Here is a 16,019-nt window from a genome sequence, read left to right on the forward strand (position 1 = left end):
TCCAACCTAGCTGATTCTATTCTGTTCTAAGATACAGTAGGACGCCTTGTGCCCTCTACATGGACCCAGCAGAGGTCTGGAGAGGCATACGAAAGCAGCTAGACACTTCCTGAGGCAGGACTCACATCTGCCCACCAAAGAATATTCCATACCACCTAGTTGGAACCATTTTCAGCAGAAGTACGTGGGGACCAGGTTCACTTCCTGACTTCTCCCAGAGACATGTGTTCCCCAGGCCACTCGACAGGGCTTGGGGAACTTATAGAATCAGAATTACAGACTGGTTTGGGTTGGAAGGGAACTTAGATATCATCCAGTTCCAACCCCCTGCCACGGGCAGGGACACCTTCCACTAGACCACGTTGCTCCAAGCCCTGTCCAACTTGGCCTTGAGCATTGCCAGGGATGGGGCAGCCGCAGCTTCTCTGGGCAACCTGTGCCAGGGCCTCACCACAGTCACAGGGAAGAACTGCTGCCTACCATCTCATCTCAATCTCCCCTTTGTCAAGTTAAAGCCATTCCCCCTTGTCCTGTCCCTACAGACCCTTGTCCAAAGCCCCTCTCCAGGTTTCTTGTAGCCCCTTTAGGCACTGGAACCTGTTCTAAGTTGTCCCTGGAGCATGCTCTTCTCCAGGCTGAACAAGCCCAGCTCTCTCAGCCGGTCTCCAGGACATCTCTGTGACCCCCTCTGGAATCGACTCTTGTGTTAGGGGCCCCAGATCAGGCTGAGCCTGTGTACCAATGCTTACAGAAATCTGCTGCAGACCATGGGAAATCGTGACCTAGTGATCCTCACCTCTGTGAACCCAACCACACACACTGAGCCTTTTCAGCAAGTATTTCCAATAACTCTCGCACAGGTGGAAACAGGATCAGCTCTGAGCTGTTCATAAACCAAAAGAAGAGATTCATTCATCTGAGAATTTCATTACAAAGGATAAATCTGTCAAACAATTCCTTAAGTCACCTCTTTTTGCAGTGACTTAAAATCACATGGCAAGATTCCCAGCAGAAACAGAGATGCCTTCAGGAGTTTTCAGGCAACTACCACCATTGTCAAAAGTAGTTAGAATTCACAAAGCTGTCATTTAACCCAAAATCCTTAACAGTCTTACTTCTCTAAAGGTTTGCTTCCTAGGCATGTCGGAGAGCCTCAGCTCTCACAACACTCAGTTGTTTATATCTATCTCCCATAAGCCTGGAGCAGGTTAGCAAAAGAGGTCTTTTCATACTTTTGGGCCATAGCTTTGCTCTCAGAGCTACAGAAAACACAGTGACCACCTTCCTCCTCTGAGACCTGTCCTAAACCAGGGTGTGGGCCATCTCTTTCATTGACCAGGAAAGAGGCCTACTTCTTGGTGTGGGTTCTGTCTGCTCCCCCACTCCCACAGCAATGGCATCACATTGAAAAGTCCTTCTCACTTAGATTCAACTTAGAGTGCTTTTATGCTGAAATTAAGCACCAGAACTGCTCTCTGAGATAATGACACCTGGAAAGAGAGGGAGTTTATATCAGTTTCCTTCCTTGCAAAAAGAGCTCAGGCTGATCTCTCACTACCCTGGCTTCTTGCTGGCTCTTTTGAGCATGACCATGCCATTAGTCTCACACCCTGAGTAAATACCTACTGGTTGTTTGAAGGTTTTACCACTCTAATATGGAAAGTCCTTTCTATCCCAGGAGATATGGTTGTTTATTGACCAGCTGGTTTACTTGAGATTTTAAAAATTCTTGCAACATATTCAATTAACTTTGAAACAGTCATGTTACATTTTTGTAATAATGACAAACTACTTCCTGAGCAAAACAATGAGATGTCAACATATTCACAATATTTCAACATTATGTGCTAATCCATTTGTATCCACAATGTTGTTTCTAGAAGAAAAAATAAAAAATAGTAGGGCAGCATAATGCAAAGGGTACTTTGATTTATTTCTCTTTCTATTTTTTCCTCCCCCCCCCCCTTTTTTTCTCTCTTTTTTTCCTTTTTTTTTTTTTCTGTTAAAAATATTCCAGGGCATACCCTGTGCCACTCTTGATAATTCAGAAATGAGAGCAATTTGCTTCTCAAGATGGGAGGTCAGAAGAGACAAGGAAAATATCGATAATTCAAAAACAAGGCACTATTCTTCTTGTGAGAGGAAAGCATCTTCAGAAGAGGTCTGCATGTGAGCCTTGTTGAACTTACACTTTTCTACTGTATTCCAGATGGTTATCACCTTCCAATTATTGATCTGGAGCTTAAGTCCACGAGACAGATTTATTCCACCCAAAGTTTAGGAGGTATCCATACCCTTCAATTTTCTTCCAGCTGGGTGGTTACATTAAAGCATGAAAGGGCATCATGCAACTATGCCCCTGTATGGACTTGCTGTGGGCTCTCTTAGCAGAGGATCCACAAGTAAATGAGCTGTCGATGAAGATTTCTTTCCCAGCTGTGGTCTGCAGCACACTCAAGTCAAGTGCTGTTCCCCATGACCGCTAGAGAAAGAGGAAACATTGAAATGTCAGTCTCCTGGAGCGTGACATGCAGCATCCTTCAGAAGCACTGCAGCAAAATATGCTACCACCTGAATGGCTCTGCTAGACCCTGCAATCAAAAGCACATGGATCATGCAGGATGTGATTTAGCTTCACTTCTCTTTTTACCATGGCCAAAATCCGCCATCTTCTACTCAGTACTTTAACTTAAACAGAAGGAACAAATCCAACGAACCAATCCGCTATAAAAATGTACCCATGAACTAGCAAGAATTACCCAAGGAGAGTCTCTTTTGAAAAGCTCCATTTGGGAAAACCTTTTAAGAGAATCTTCAAAGAGAATGTCCTTTGGAGAAGATAATACAAAAGGAAGGAAGAAGGCTCAGCTGCAGTAACAGGAGCTGGAGAATTCCTCCAAAAGTTATTACTGGTCATTGCTTCTGATCAGTGGAAGGAAAAAAATCCCCTCTGGATACACTCAGCTTTCTGGAAAAGTGTTCAAACTTAGCACATCCTTTTTACTGGCACTTTGCTTTCCAGCATAGATAAAAGGTAATGACTGACATGAATTGCATGAAATCTTCTCGTTTATCCACACCTCTGGAAAATATGCTGGGCTCTACTTCCTTCCCAGCTTCGGTGACGCCCACATTTTCATCCTGACATAATCATTCCCATGTGTTCAAAAAACTGAAGGTCTCTTTGTATCTGGAGGGTAATCAAGTACACACATGCCCTGAAGATGTAAAGTCAATCTGTGTCTAAGGAAGATCTACAGGAATTTAGGAGCAACTCTTGGCATGCTTCATCAGCCGCTGATTATATGTCTGCCTTTATTTCTTCCTGAGGAAACACCCCAGAAATCATGCACGATATCTGAGTGCCAATGCACCAGCCATTGCACACCTGAAGCATCTCAGGCTTTCTTCTCATGGCTGTAGCCTGGGGATGAGTCAAGCAGCCAAAGACTAGGAGCAGGTCATGGCAGCCAAAACTTGTGAGAGAAGCTCATTCAAGTGGAGATGATGCTGATTGTCAGCTAATGGCTTGGAAGACAGCTATTTCTGCTAGTCCATTGGAAGCCTTGGTGTAAGATACTTGTAGGGAGGGTGAAATTAAACTCCACTTGGCATAACAGGTCTTTCGTGAATGAAATAGTATAGCCAGGACTGAAGAGCTGGCTTGGCAGCACCCCAAGCTATCACAGCTAGGCTCTGTACTAGCCCTATGAAGGGGATGTTACTGGAGCTGTGATTATCTGTGTGTCAACAGATGCGAGAAAGCAAGGCGGCAGATGCACACATGAGCAAGGTTAACTGAACTTCCCACACCATGCTGCCTTCATTCTTCTCCCCAGGCACCCACAGCTCTTGAGAAACCAGCCCTCAGCCTCAGGGGAAGTGAAGCCAGCGACAAATGAGATCCTGGGACAGGAAATGTAAGAGCAATGCATGTGCCTTTGCAAGCTCCTTTGAACTGTGAAGATATTTAGTTAGCATTTCAGGCACCATTTATCTCACTTGCATCTGTGGTTTTGTCTTCTTTTTTATTTTTTCACTGAGCATCACATTTGCAGTTAAACTATCAGTTTCTGGGAGATTTACAATCATAGGAAATACAAGCACCCCTCCAAAAAAAAAAAAAAAAAGTTAAGCCTGTATCTTTTTACACTGAAGTCAATATTATTGCTATTCCCCCCTCTTTCTCTCCTCACTTTTTCACACGAAAAAGAAAGGCAAAGAAGCAACTGCCTCCCATCCATAAGTATACAGTAAATCTATTACAACAAAGGCCCATGGTCACCACTTTCAAGAAGAATTTCGTTGCCTTTCGCATGCAAGCTGAGGTTCTTCATCTCTGTAGTGATGACAAAACCAGCCCTCAGGCTGCGATTCACTCTGGGAGAAAACGGGATTCTGAAATCTTCAGGCTTTATCCTAATTTAGAGGATACAAAATGCACGGAAAAGCATTCGCAGCATAGGAATGAATGAGTCCTCTTTGTTTCTGTTTCCCCCACAATTCCCTGCCTAGAGCTAGATACACGGGGCAGATTTCTAAACGTCTCCGGCTGCAGCCATTTTAGAGGCCTCCATTTCTGACAAAATCCTTTAAAGGAAACAGCAAAGGACACAGTATGAGGGAAGATTGGCACCATCCAGTGTTGCTCCGTCCGCTACTCCAAGAAGCTTCCCAAAAACCTGAATTTAATTTCCAGGATGTTGAATGGTTGCTCGCCTGGTGACAATGTACCAGCAGCTTCATAAGCTTTTTATTTTCTGTTAAGAAACCAATTGCCTTGGATTTTGGATGAGAATTAAAACAACCCAGCTCCCTCTCACTGTTTGTTCATTGTTTGTAAGCTGTTCTACATTTGTCGTGTTCAGTGAGCTATTGTTCCACAGGGGCACTGCAAACTTCTGCAAGCACAAACTCAAACCACATTGTAAATAGCACATGGGTTTGTTTAATCCAGAGTGAACCCCTTGGCTTCAGCTGGAAAGGCAGTCACAGCAAAGTGACCCACCTAGTTTATCACTGCCACTAGATATTGCCCACAGTATTCTGGTGTCAGTCCATTGTTTGCCATATTATTTAATTTATTTTTTTTTTAAATACAGCAACATAGAATGCTTCACCACACTGACTTGTCATGGTTACAAGGATGCTTTAAGGGTTTCCATCCGCTAGTTAAAAGAGAGTTGTCCTATTAAGCTCTGCTAGCAAACGCTCCTTTAAACACAGGCTGCTGACGCCCTCTGCTGCTGCACTGCTGTCGGTTTGAGGGCTTTTTGTTGTTTTTGCAGAGAGCGAGATTAAGTTACTAGGTATCATTTTCACTCCTAATAAACATGTGTGTCTTGTCAACAAGCTGTTGCAAATACTTTCCAACTCAGAAATCTATTACCAGGCAACAGAAAAAAACTGTTCATCACAGTGTTCGCACCTCCAGTTTAAATTGTAAGTTTTCTTTTTTCTCCTTTTTTTTAAAGATAACATGCTGTGTCAATATTTCAGCAATTCATACAATATCATGGGAAAGGAGAGGAAGGAATTTAATAAAAATACCAGTCATCATATCCTTTAATTCCAGTAGATTTTACAGAAACCAGTCTGGGTTGTCATGCTGCCCTGAATATACATTCTAGATTTGAATAAAGGCATTATTTGAAATATTTGTGGTAGATAAGTGTTATCATAGAATCGTAGCATCTTGGAATGGTTTGGTTTGAAAGGGACCCTGAAGCTCATCCAGTTCCAACTCCCTGCCACGGGCAGGAACACCTTCCACTAGACCACGTTGCTCCAAGCCCCATCCAACCTGGCCTTGAGCACTGACAGGGATGGGGCAGGCACAGCTTCTCTGGGCAACCTGTGCCAGGGCCTCTCCACCCTCACAGGGAAGAACTTCTGTGTAAGAGCTCATCTCAATCTCCCTCTGTCAGGTTAAAGCCATTGCCCCTTGTCCTGTCCCTACAGGTCCTTGTCAAAAGCCCTTCTCCAGGTTTCTTGTAGCCCCTTTAGGCACTGGAGCTGCGCTAAGATGTCCTGAAGCCTTCATATCATGACAATACATACTGGTGCTGTGCAGTCCACTGTTAAGAACCCTTTGCTCACTTCTGCCTGCACTGGAAGGGAGCAGCCTCTGCTCACTTGCTTGTTTATGCAACAGACAAGTTTGTGCATGGCACAGCACAGGAATCCCTGCAGACATGTGGTATTGTACGGACAAGAAGAGAGCCAGGGCATTGCTCTGATGGTGGGAGGGAAAGCACAGCAGCCAGTGGTCCCCCACTCAGAGGAGCCAACTTGTCTGATTCCCAAACAGGGACAGCAATAGGGGAAAGAGTTAGAAACATATTTCTTTCTTCTCTGCGGATAAGCAAACCTCGCCAGCACAGAATACAAAGTTATCATCTCTGCAGCAATGGGGGGAAGTTAGCTTTGTGGGATGATCCTGTAGCATTGTCACTCCTTTTGATTTGAGCAGTTAGCCAAAATTTGGAGACAGACATACTGTTTCCATTAGAAGAAGTAATTGATGAAGAAATCAGATATTTCTCTGATGTACTCCTATTTTTCTGCAGAGAATGTACAAAGCCCTATTTCCCTTCCCCCATTGTGTTCAACCAGCAGGAGACAAGACTTTTCCGTTCAAAACTCCAAAACATTTTCCAGCTAGTGCTCTTCCCAAGGACTGTTTCTTACCCTTTTCCTTATGGATGCATTACAAATGTGACTTTGGCTGTCTGTGGCCTTTCTTACTGGTTTTTCTACTCACATATCTGCACCGCCCTGAGTGCTTCTTGCTGGGCACAGACGATGTGCTTATGACTCCCGCAGTAGTAGTCTATTCCCAGAAGATCAGCACAGCCCTTTTAATAGGCTTTGACCCCAAAAAATGTGCCAGAAGAGGTGCTGACATCAGCCTCCCTCACTTCATGCCGGCAACATTGGCTTAACCACTTTAAAAAACAGGTTTTGGCTACCTATTTGTTTTCAAACTGGACTAAGTTAAGCAGCAGGCACACAAGCAACTTGGCCGGTAGACCTTCAGTGGTGAAATGAGGAGCCAGGGGTGGCTGAAGATGGTGTCCCTGCCACATCCACTGGCAGGCTGAACCTAGGTAAGGATGCCTGTGCACAGCCTCCTCCACTGTCTGCCATGTGCCTGCACACACCAGTTTGGCAGGGTGATGCCAAGGTCTGTGCATTTATTTGGATTTTGCCCTTGGTGCAGGCTGACTACCAGCCCTACATCTGCATTGCATTTCTCAGATGTGGCACTATCCTTTCTATTAGCGGTGATGGAAAGGAATTCCCTTTAAGGGCTTTCTTCTCTTTCACCTGGACAAAAGAAGGCTCTCCACCTTCTCGGTGTGAGATCCTACTCCAGCCCTAGTGCCACATTTCAGTAGCACTTCAAACATGATACCTGAAAAAGTGTTTTCTCTCAGAGCTTGGTCGCTGAAATATAGATTTCCTCTCATTAGCAGGCACGATTAAAAGGCGATTACCAAGTGGAGAAAGCAACCTAGAGAAATAATTCCTCCCTCAAGGCACAAAGAAATCTGCCCCTGCAGAAGAAAACAAGATCTTAAAACAAAGCAGAATAAATAAACCTTCCCTCACTTCTGTGCCCTACACACAGCTGTAAATTCAATGTTTTCTGGAGGAGGTCATGGAGTCCATCTGCTAATGAGTTTCCTGCCTGAGGGTATTTATAGCAGGAGTACACTTGATGGACAAGGGCCATCATGGGTGAAAACAATTTGACAGCACGGAAGATGAAAGCGGAGAGTGACCAAAGCAGCTCAGAGCAACGTCCTTTGAGAACATGTCACAGTAACAGCTTAGACAGTGCACACCTCTGGCAGCTACATGTGAACAAAGAAAGATGCCTAAAGAAATGCAGCTGACGAGGGCTGCCAAGGGCTGACTGAGAACTGCATGATACAGCTCCAAGCAGAAAATAGGCGAGGAAGAGAAGGAAAGAAGGAGGTACGGGCACATGTAGTGCTGTGCCAGTGTAATAAGGAAGCCTGCAGTTAAGGAGATACGATATTCAGGTAAATAAAATGCAGTTTTATAAGGAAATCGAATATTTCCAAATAGCAATATATTCTAAGATTATAGAAAGCAATAATCAACTGAACAATCCTGTCCCTTTTATTCCTTTTTGGTCACTCACATCAGAAGATGATGTAGTAAGAGCTAGTGAAAGGGGCCATATGAAAAAATTATACAAGCAGGGGGTTTTATCCTTCATAACATAGGAACTGCATAGTCTGACAGTCAGACATTGGCTCTTAATCTTCACAGTACCTACCTATTCATCTGTCCATCATTTGAAATTGCTTTGATACTCCTCCCTCATCCTGTAACTCTGCACTCTCTCTCCTGTCTGTGTCATGAGCAACTCCCATCAGCAGGACTACAAATTGCAGTAAGTGCAGGGACTCCACCTGTAAATGACAAATCTTACTTCCTTCCGTAATCATAGCTCTTTGCTGAAGGTAGAGGCAATGGTTTCTTTTAGGAAGAGATTTTGAAATCTAGTTAGTGAAGCCTTCTTTATGCAGCTACATGGCATGTGCTGTTCTTAGCCACGGATCCATATAAAGCATGTAACACGATGAATACAGGAGTTGCTCTCCTGCAATGTGGAGGACGTATCCAACGCAATTCTGCAGTGATTTTTAAGCCCCATGAAGCCAGCAGTCATGCCACTGCCAGGTGTGAAGTTGAATGCTTGAGCCCATGCTTTGATGCAACACAAAGTTTTAGCTGGACAAACAAACTTGTTGCTTCTTCGCTCCTCACAGCTGCAGCGCAGCGGGAAGCAGTGAAAACAATATCATCCAAGGAGATCTCACTGTCACTCTCCACTTGGCAAATACTTTCAGACTGTTTCTGTCACTGTTTGCAAAATGGTTTGGTTTTTTGTTTGGTTTGGGGGTTTTTTTGGAGGGTGGGAGTTGGGGGGGGGCTGGAGGGTGGGGTGTTTTTATTCTTTTTGGTGGTTTGGTTTTTTTTTTTGCTTGCAATAAACTCATGCAGCTGGCAACTTATTTGCCTTTCTCATGTTTCTTCCTACAGTACAAGCATTGTTCTACCCTTCCTCGCAGGCTGCTCTGTTTCTCATTAGTGTTTGTCTCTCATTTATACATGGCAACTAAGCTCCATTACTATTACGTTTTCAGTTTTCGTCATTGCCTTTTTGCTGCTTTGCTACTGCAGAAGATGCCATTAGAACAGGGTGACACAGCTTCTTCACCGGCTGCATACCACATGTTTTAGACACATCACCTCTCAATCTGCAACAGCAATGAGGGTCAAATGCCTGATTCATAGAATTCTAAAATGTTTTGGGTTGGAAGACACCTCAAAGCTCACCCAGTTCCAAGCCCCTGCCATGGACAGGGACAACTTCCACTAGACCAGGTTGCTCCAAGCCCCGTCCAGCCTGGCCTTGAGCACTGCCAAGGATAGGGCAGCCACAGCCCTTGAGTAAACATTACTTAGCAACAACTGAAAACATTGCTGTGTTACCAGTGTTGTTCCCAGACTGAAACTCAAAAACACAGCACTGCACCAGCTACTAAGAAGAAGAAAACTGACTGTTAACACCTGAACCCCGGGCAGAGGCTCAGCCATGGCAGTATGCAAGCTCTCTTCAGTCTTGCATTTTAGACAGTTATGGTGTTGCTTTTCCCAACATGCAAAATGAAAGCTCCCAAAACTCAGAGGCCTATGAGGAGAACAAGTGAAATTTGGCACACTGAAACCATGACCATAGAGAAGATGTAACTGAGACATCCCAAGTGAAAGTGAAGGTCAAGGTAAAAATGCCCCATAGAAGATATATAAAAATGTTGAAGTCAGTTTCCTTTGCTCCTTTTCATGGCACCCTGAAACTGGAGTAACCAACAGCCCCTTCCCATGTGCTAGGAACAGACATGATATTGATGCACTATGTGACTGGCAGGTTATCTCCTTGCCTGTGCTCATGAAGCTGTTTTCCAGATTAAAGCTGACAGGCATTCAGTCAAGCACCCTCTTCTCATCACTGAGAATAACTCTGAAGAATGAGGCTTCAAGCAGGTGCTGACACTTGCTCTGTCATACAAGTTTCCCAGGTTAAACAATAGTGATGGAAAACTCTTTTGAGCGTTTTCCATTAGCATGAGCCACTACTGGGCAACACCATCATTCTTCATACGTAAGAGCTAAAATCTTTTATGCAATTTATTAACAGTATGCGTTTATTCATATGCTTAAAAAATAATAATTAAAAAAAAAAAACCAAAAAAACAACCCAAAAGTAAGAAGTGTTCATTTCTATCATGTTAGAAGCAGTCAGTGAACATATCACCTCTGAAATTTAGGCTGTGATTTTCAAACACCCCTTAGAAAACAGGCACTAAAGCCACTCATTAAAGGTACTTGAACAATGGAAATATCTGATTACTAAAGCCCATTAATTCTGACACCACTTGCTGCCTGTTCCAGCTAATTTAGACGTCACAGACAAGTATTTCGGGGGGGGACATCAGACATAGCCTCCTATGTTGGGAGATGTGAACACTGCCCATGTGTGCCTCTGTACCCTTTTTTGAGGGGACAGTCACAGCAAGCAGATGGCTGCAATCTCCTACCAGCTGAACCTTAGACATCCTAACCCCAAACACAAATTAGATTCTGCCGCCTGACACAAAAGCTATCCCAAAGCAGTGCCTCAACAGGCATTTTCCATGACAAATCTCATTTGGGTAGTGAACAACTAAACAGTCATTTTAGATTCCTTTCATATCTCTTCTTATTTCTAAAAGAAAGCAACTGCTGTCATGCTTGCTTGATTAGAAAATTTAAATCCTTCAGATTCACTGATGTTTTTGGTATGTGTAAAAAGCTGGACAACTAATTAGGTAAAAAAGACTTTTAAATGGTTGTTCTCTCCAGGGTTTGGTTTGATTTTTCTTTGTAACTACATACTCCATATTTACTGACTATAGGGGAATATCCCCTTGGAAATCCTCCAGCTTTGGTCGCATAGGATGTCAGCTCCTAAGTGTACCAAGGATTCACAACCTACAAATCCAACTGGCTACAATAAACTTCACTTGAAGTCTCTTACAAAGAGACAAACAGTAAGAAAGATGAGGATAACCCTGTCCATGGACTTCTTCTAAATTAAGTAAGTAAGTAAGTCCAAGAAAAAGATATACCAGTCCTCCAGGAGAAACTTGGATCTGAACCTACTACAAATTCTGGCTCCAGCAACTGCTGCATGAATTTCAGCCAAGGACCTAAGCTCTTTGGTAGAACTGTACTCAGGGCCAACCAGAAACTTTTTTTTGGTGGAAGGAGAAGAAGAGGTGGCCGTAACGCAGCCATAAAGAGGCCTTCAGCGTGGTGGCCGAAGTGCATCCCCGAGGATCGATGTGGGCACCATGGGCAGTAACCAAATACCCAAAGTAGCGCTGGGCTTATGGCAAGTGCTAAATGGCTGTAGTTACTTTTATTTGAAGATTGGAACTTAATTAAATGCTCAGTAAAAAAACAGCTACATTTACCCTGCTGCCCCCTGCATATTTGGTCTTGGAAAGCATTTACAGTCTGAAATCTGAAAACAGAGTTTCACATCAGTGATTCCTTTGTAACTTGTGAAATTAATAACTGCAAGTAAATAAAAGATAATTCAATTCTCCCTTAAAAAAGAAGGTCAGGCCTGCTTTTAATCATTAGTTAGGTCCAGACCAAGAATATTGCTTAATTGCAATCCAGATGCAGGCAGCACTGCGGTCACAGTTCAAGAGGAATGCGGGTGAACTCTCCTTGAATGACAATTTCCCCACCTCTCCCTCCCTCATTTTTTAAGCAGTCTGAGATAGAAATTTCATTCTAAAACTATAAATTCTTGGGCAATCCTATGCCAAAATTAAGCCAGCAAGCATAGTTTACAGCTTACTGATAATCATCTTTTTCATTTGCTTTTATAAACAGAGAAGGACTGCACAAGTGAGGGAGTAATGTAATTGATTGTGAGCCAATGACCTAGACTCTTTTCTTTTGAATTTCACATCAAACACTCACAGTGATTTTTAAGAAGGCCAAAATTACTTAGACTGAAGAGAAGGCTGATATTAACACAACGGATCTACATAACTGATTTATAAGAATTAGTTCACTTGGGTGTAAACCCCAGTAAAGTACAAGGTTTAAAGAATGCACCTACCTTTCACTTCAGAGGGGCTTAACTATGTGCACATTTAAACTGCAAAATCATTGCCTTACTGTTGCCGCCCCCCCATCATTTCTACTCCATGTAATTCTCAGTGAAAGAAGAGGGAATCTGCACCTGCTGAATAGCTCCTGAATCAGGCGTTTTCACAAATGATAAATAATTTGCCCACTCTTTTCTTTGTTTCACCTAAGCCAAACATTCAAATTAGAGGTCTGTAATTACATATGCCAAAACCAGTGTGCATCTACTGTCATTATGGACAAGTTAAGGGGACTTTTACCCATCTATGCCTTTTTTTTGCGAAGTAAATGCCTACTTTTCCACCAGACATCAGACATTCCTAATCAAAAAATCAAGCAGTGAGCATTAAAGAGAGCTATTATCAAATTAAAAGCATGACTCAGAAGACTTTGAAAAGATAATGCATGCTGCTTGACCTGGTTCACTTGTCAGATCCTATCCCTCATGAAAAGTGGTTTTCACAAGGACAGTCAGCTGGATTTACCTAGAACCTGGGGTTCTTTCCTCAATAAATATGGTCCAGAGTTTGCGAAAAATACTAATTCAATAAAATCAAATTGTTATTTTAAAGTTATGAAATAGTATTAGAAAATAACAAGTATATCAAAATGTAAGTGAAATTAACATTGAGTATTATCTTGGTATGTGGCTACTGGCATTTCATCTCGGTAGTGTAAATCAGTAAGTGTAAATGTAATTTCCAAGGCTCTAAAACTGCATACTGTCATTCAAAGATTTCCACAGACATTCACCACTAGCAGTGTACTCAATTTTAACTCCCATGAACCTTCTGTATACAAAAAAACTCAGCAGGAGAGCGATATATGTACTTCAGTCTCTATAAATCTTACTGCAACAGTGGAATAAAACAAGGTAATGTGTGCTCTTACAAGAGACTATTTTGGAGTGTCCTTTAGACTGCTTTTCTTTTGAAATTAGTGGTGGTTTAGAAAGATTTAAGCTTTGACCTTATGTTTGTATGAAATGACATCAGCCCCTTTGAATTATCTGACTTGGGCACATAAATAAGTTACTACTGCGAAAATTAGGATGTCAATTTACACCCTCTGCTATTCTGCATGATGTGATGTGCATCCATGCCCACTCCTTTACACTGTGAAATAATCTCTTTCTTTCCCAATTGCCAGGTGGATAATTAAAATAGATGGTGTTTAAGATCAGTCACCAGGACGAGCTCCACAGGAACAGGATCACTGAAGTCTTTCTGAAGTCAGCAGATGTCATCTGGTTTAAAGACCCAATAATTCTTTGCAAATTCACTTTTTGGTTTTTAATAACTACTTTTTGATGGTTAACACAATGAAGTGCTGTTTGCTAAGCCATGAATACAAAGAAGGAACAGGAAAACTACCCGCAGGGTTATAGATGGGATTGGACATGGAGCAGTCCCTGCTCATTGTCACTCAAATGGTGCAAGCCCATTTGGCACCAAGGTGGGATCAGTCTGGTGGGCTCTTTAGCAAAGTCAGATGGCACCACTGCAGGTACACTTTGTGTTGGAAGAGGAGATGAGTGGTTATCACCCTCTGCCCTGAAGGAAGGGAAGATGCACAAAGCTGCAGAGGACTTGGCCTCTAACAAAGTACTTCGTTGAGGACCTCGACCAAAGAGGTTCATTTGCCTGATGAAGATACACCAAAACCAGAAGGCCCCATTTGTCTTGCTGGAAAAATAGAGTCACACAAGCAGGAATCTGGTGAAAACCCTGAATTACTTTCATATTCTGAGATATAACTGAGAGGCAGTATAATAGAATCATACACTGGTTTGGGTTGGAAGGGACCTTAAAGCTCATCCAGTTCCATCCCCCTGCCACAGGCAGGGACATCTTCCACTAGACCAGATTCCTCCAAGGCCCATCCAACCTGGCCTTGAGCACTGCCAGGGGGGCATCGATCCATCCCAACACTCCTAGTCAGTTGCCAGCACCTGTAATAAATGCTTGGAGTGATGCAGAGATATTTCAGCTGCTCCAGCTAATGAGTCGGCCCATAGTACAGGAATAAACAAGAGGAATTAGAGATGTGTACACGTCTATGGGGATATGATATCATTGGCATCACAGAAACATGGTGGGATGGCTCCTGTGACTGGAGTGTTGGAATGGAAGGTTATAGACTCTTTAGGAAAGACAAGCAAGGCAGATGGGGAGGGGGAGTTGCTGTTTATGTCAGTGATAGGGTGGAGAGTCTGGAACTCTGTCTGGGGACAGGTGATCAGTCAACAGAGAGCTTGTGGGTCAGGGTCCAAGGGAGAACAGCGATGGGGGACATTACTGTGGCGATCTGTTACAGACTGCCTCATCATGAGGACTCTGTGGATGAAGCTCTCTACAGACAGACAGGAGAAGCCTCATGCTCACAGGCCCTTGTCTTCATGGGGGACTTCAACCAGCCCAATGTCTTTTGGAGGGATGGTACAGGCCGGCAGAAGCAATCCAGGAGTTTCCTCGATTGTGTGAAAGACAACTTGCTCTTGCAAGTAATAGAGGAGCCGACAAGGAAAGGTGCCATTCTTGACCTCGTGCTCACTAACAGGGAGGGACTGGTTGGAAATGTGATGCTCCAGGGCAGCCTTGGCTGTAGCAATCATGAGATCGTCGAGTTCGAGATCCTCAGGACAGTGAGAAGAGCACGCAGCAAGCTCACTGCCCTGGACTTCAAGAGAGCAGGCTTTGGCCTCTTTAGGAACCTGCTTAGTAAGGTTCCATGGGATAAAGCCCTATAAGGCAGGGGGGCCCAAGAATGCTGGATGATACTCAAAGATCACCTGCTCCAAGCTCAGGAGTGTTGCGTTCTGACAAGAAGGAAATGGGGCAGAAAGGCCAGGAGACCTGCATGGATGGATAAGGAACTGCTGAGAAAACTTAGAGGGGAAAAAAAAAGCATATAGAAGGTGGAAACAAGGACAAACAGCCTTGGAAGAATACAGGGACGTTGTCCAGGAAGCTAGGGACCAGGTCAGGTAAACTAAGGCCCAGGTAGAATGGAGTCTGACCAGGGATGTGAAAGATAGCAGGAAGGGCTTCTATATAGGTGTGTAGCAAATAAAAGACAGACTACGGATAATGTGGGCCCTCTCCAGCAGCTATCGGGAGAACTGGCTACCCTGGATTTGGAGAAGGCTGAGGTTCTTAATGACTTCTTTGCCTCAGTCTTCACTAGCAAATGCTCTGACCACACCTCCCAAGTCTTGGAAGGCAGGTGCAGGGACTGTGAGAATGAAGACCTTAGGCTCACTGTAGGAGAGGATCAGGTTCGAGACCATCTTAAGAACCTGAATGTGCACAAGTCCATGGGACCTGATGAAATCCCTCTGCAGGTCCTGAATGAGCTGGTGAATGAAGTTGCTAAGCCACTGCCCATCATGTTTGAAAAATCATGGCAGCCAGGTGAAGCTCCTGATGACTGGAAAAAGGGAAATATAACCCCCATTTTCAAGAAAAGGAAGGTGGAAGACCCAGGGAACTACAGACCAGTCAGCCTCACCTCTGTGCCTGGCAAAATCTTGGAGCAGATTCTCCTGGAAAGCATGCTAAGGCACATGAAAAACAACAAGGTGGCTGGTGACAGCAGCATGGCTTCACTAAGGGGAAATCCTGCCTGACCAATTTGGTGGCCTTCTATGATGGGGCTACAGAACTGATGGACAGGGGCAGAGCAGCTGATGCCATCTACCTGGACTTGTGCAAAGTATTCATCACTGTCCTGCACAACATCCTTGTCTCTAAATTGGAGAGACATCAATT

The sequence above is a fragment of the Strigops habroptila genome, chromosome Z (genome assembly GCF_004027225.2).
Source record: "Strigops habroptila isolate Jane chromosome Z, bStrHab1.2.pri, whole genome shotgun sequence".
NCBI lineage: Eukaryota > Metazoa > Chordata > Aves > Psittaciformes > Psittacidae > Strigops > Strigops habroptila.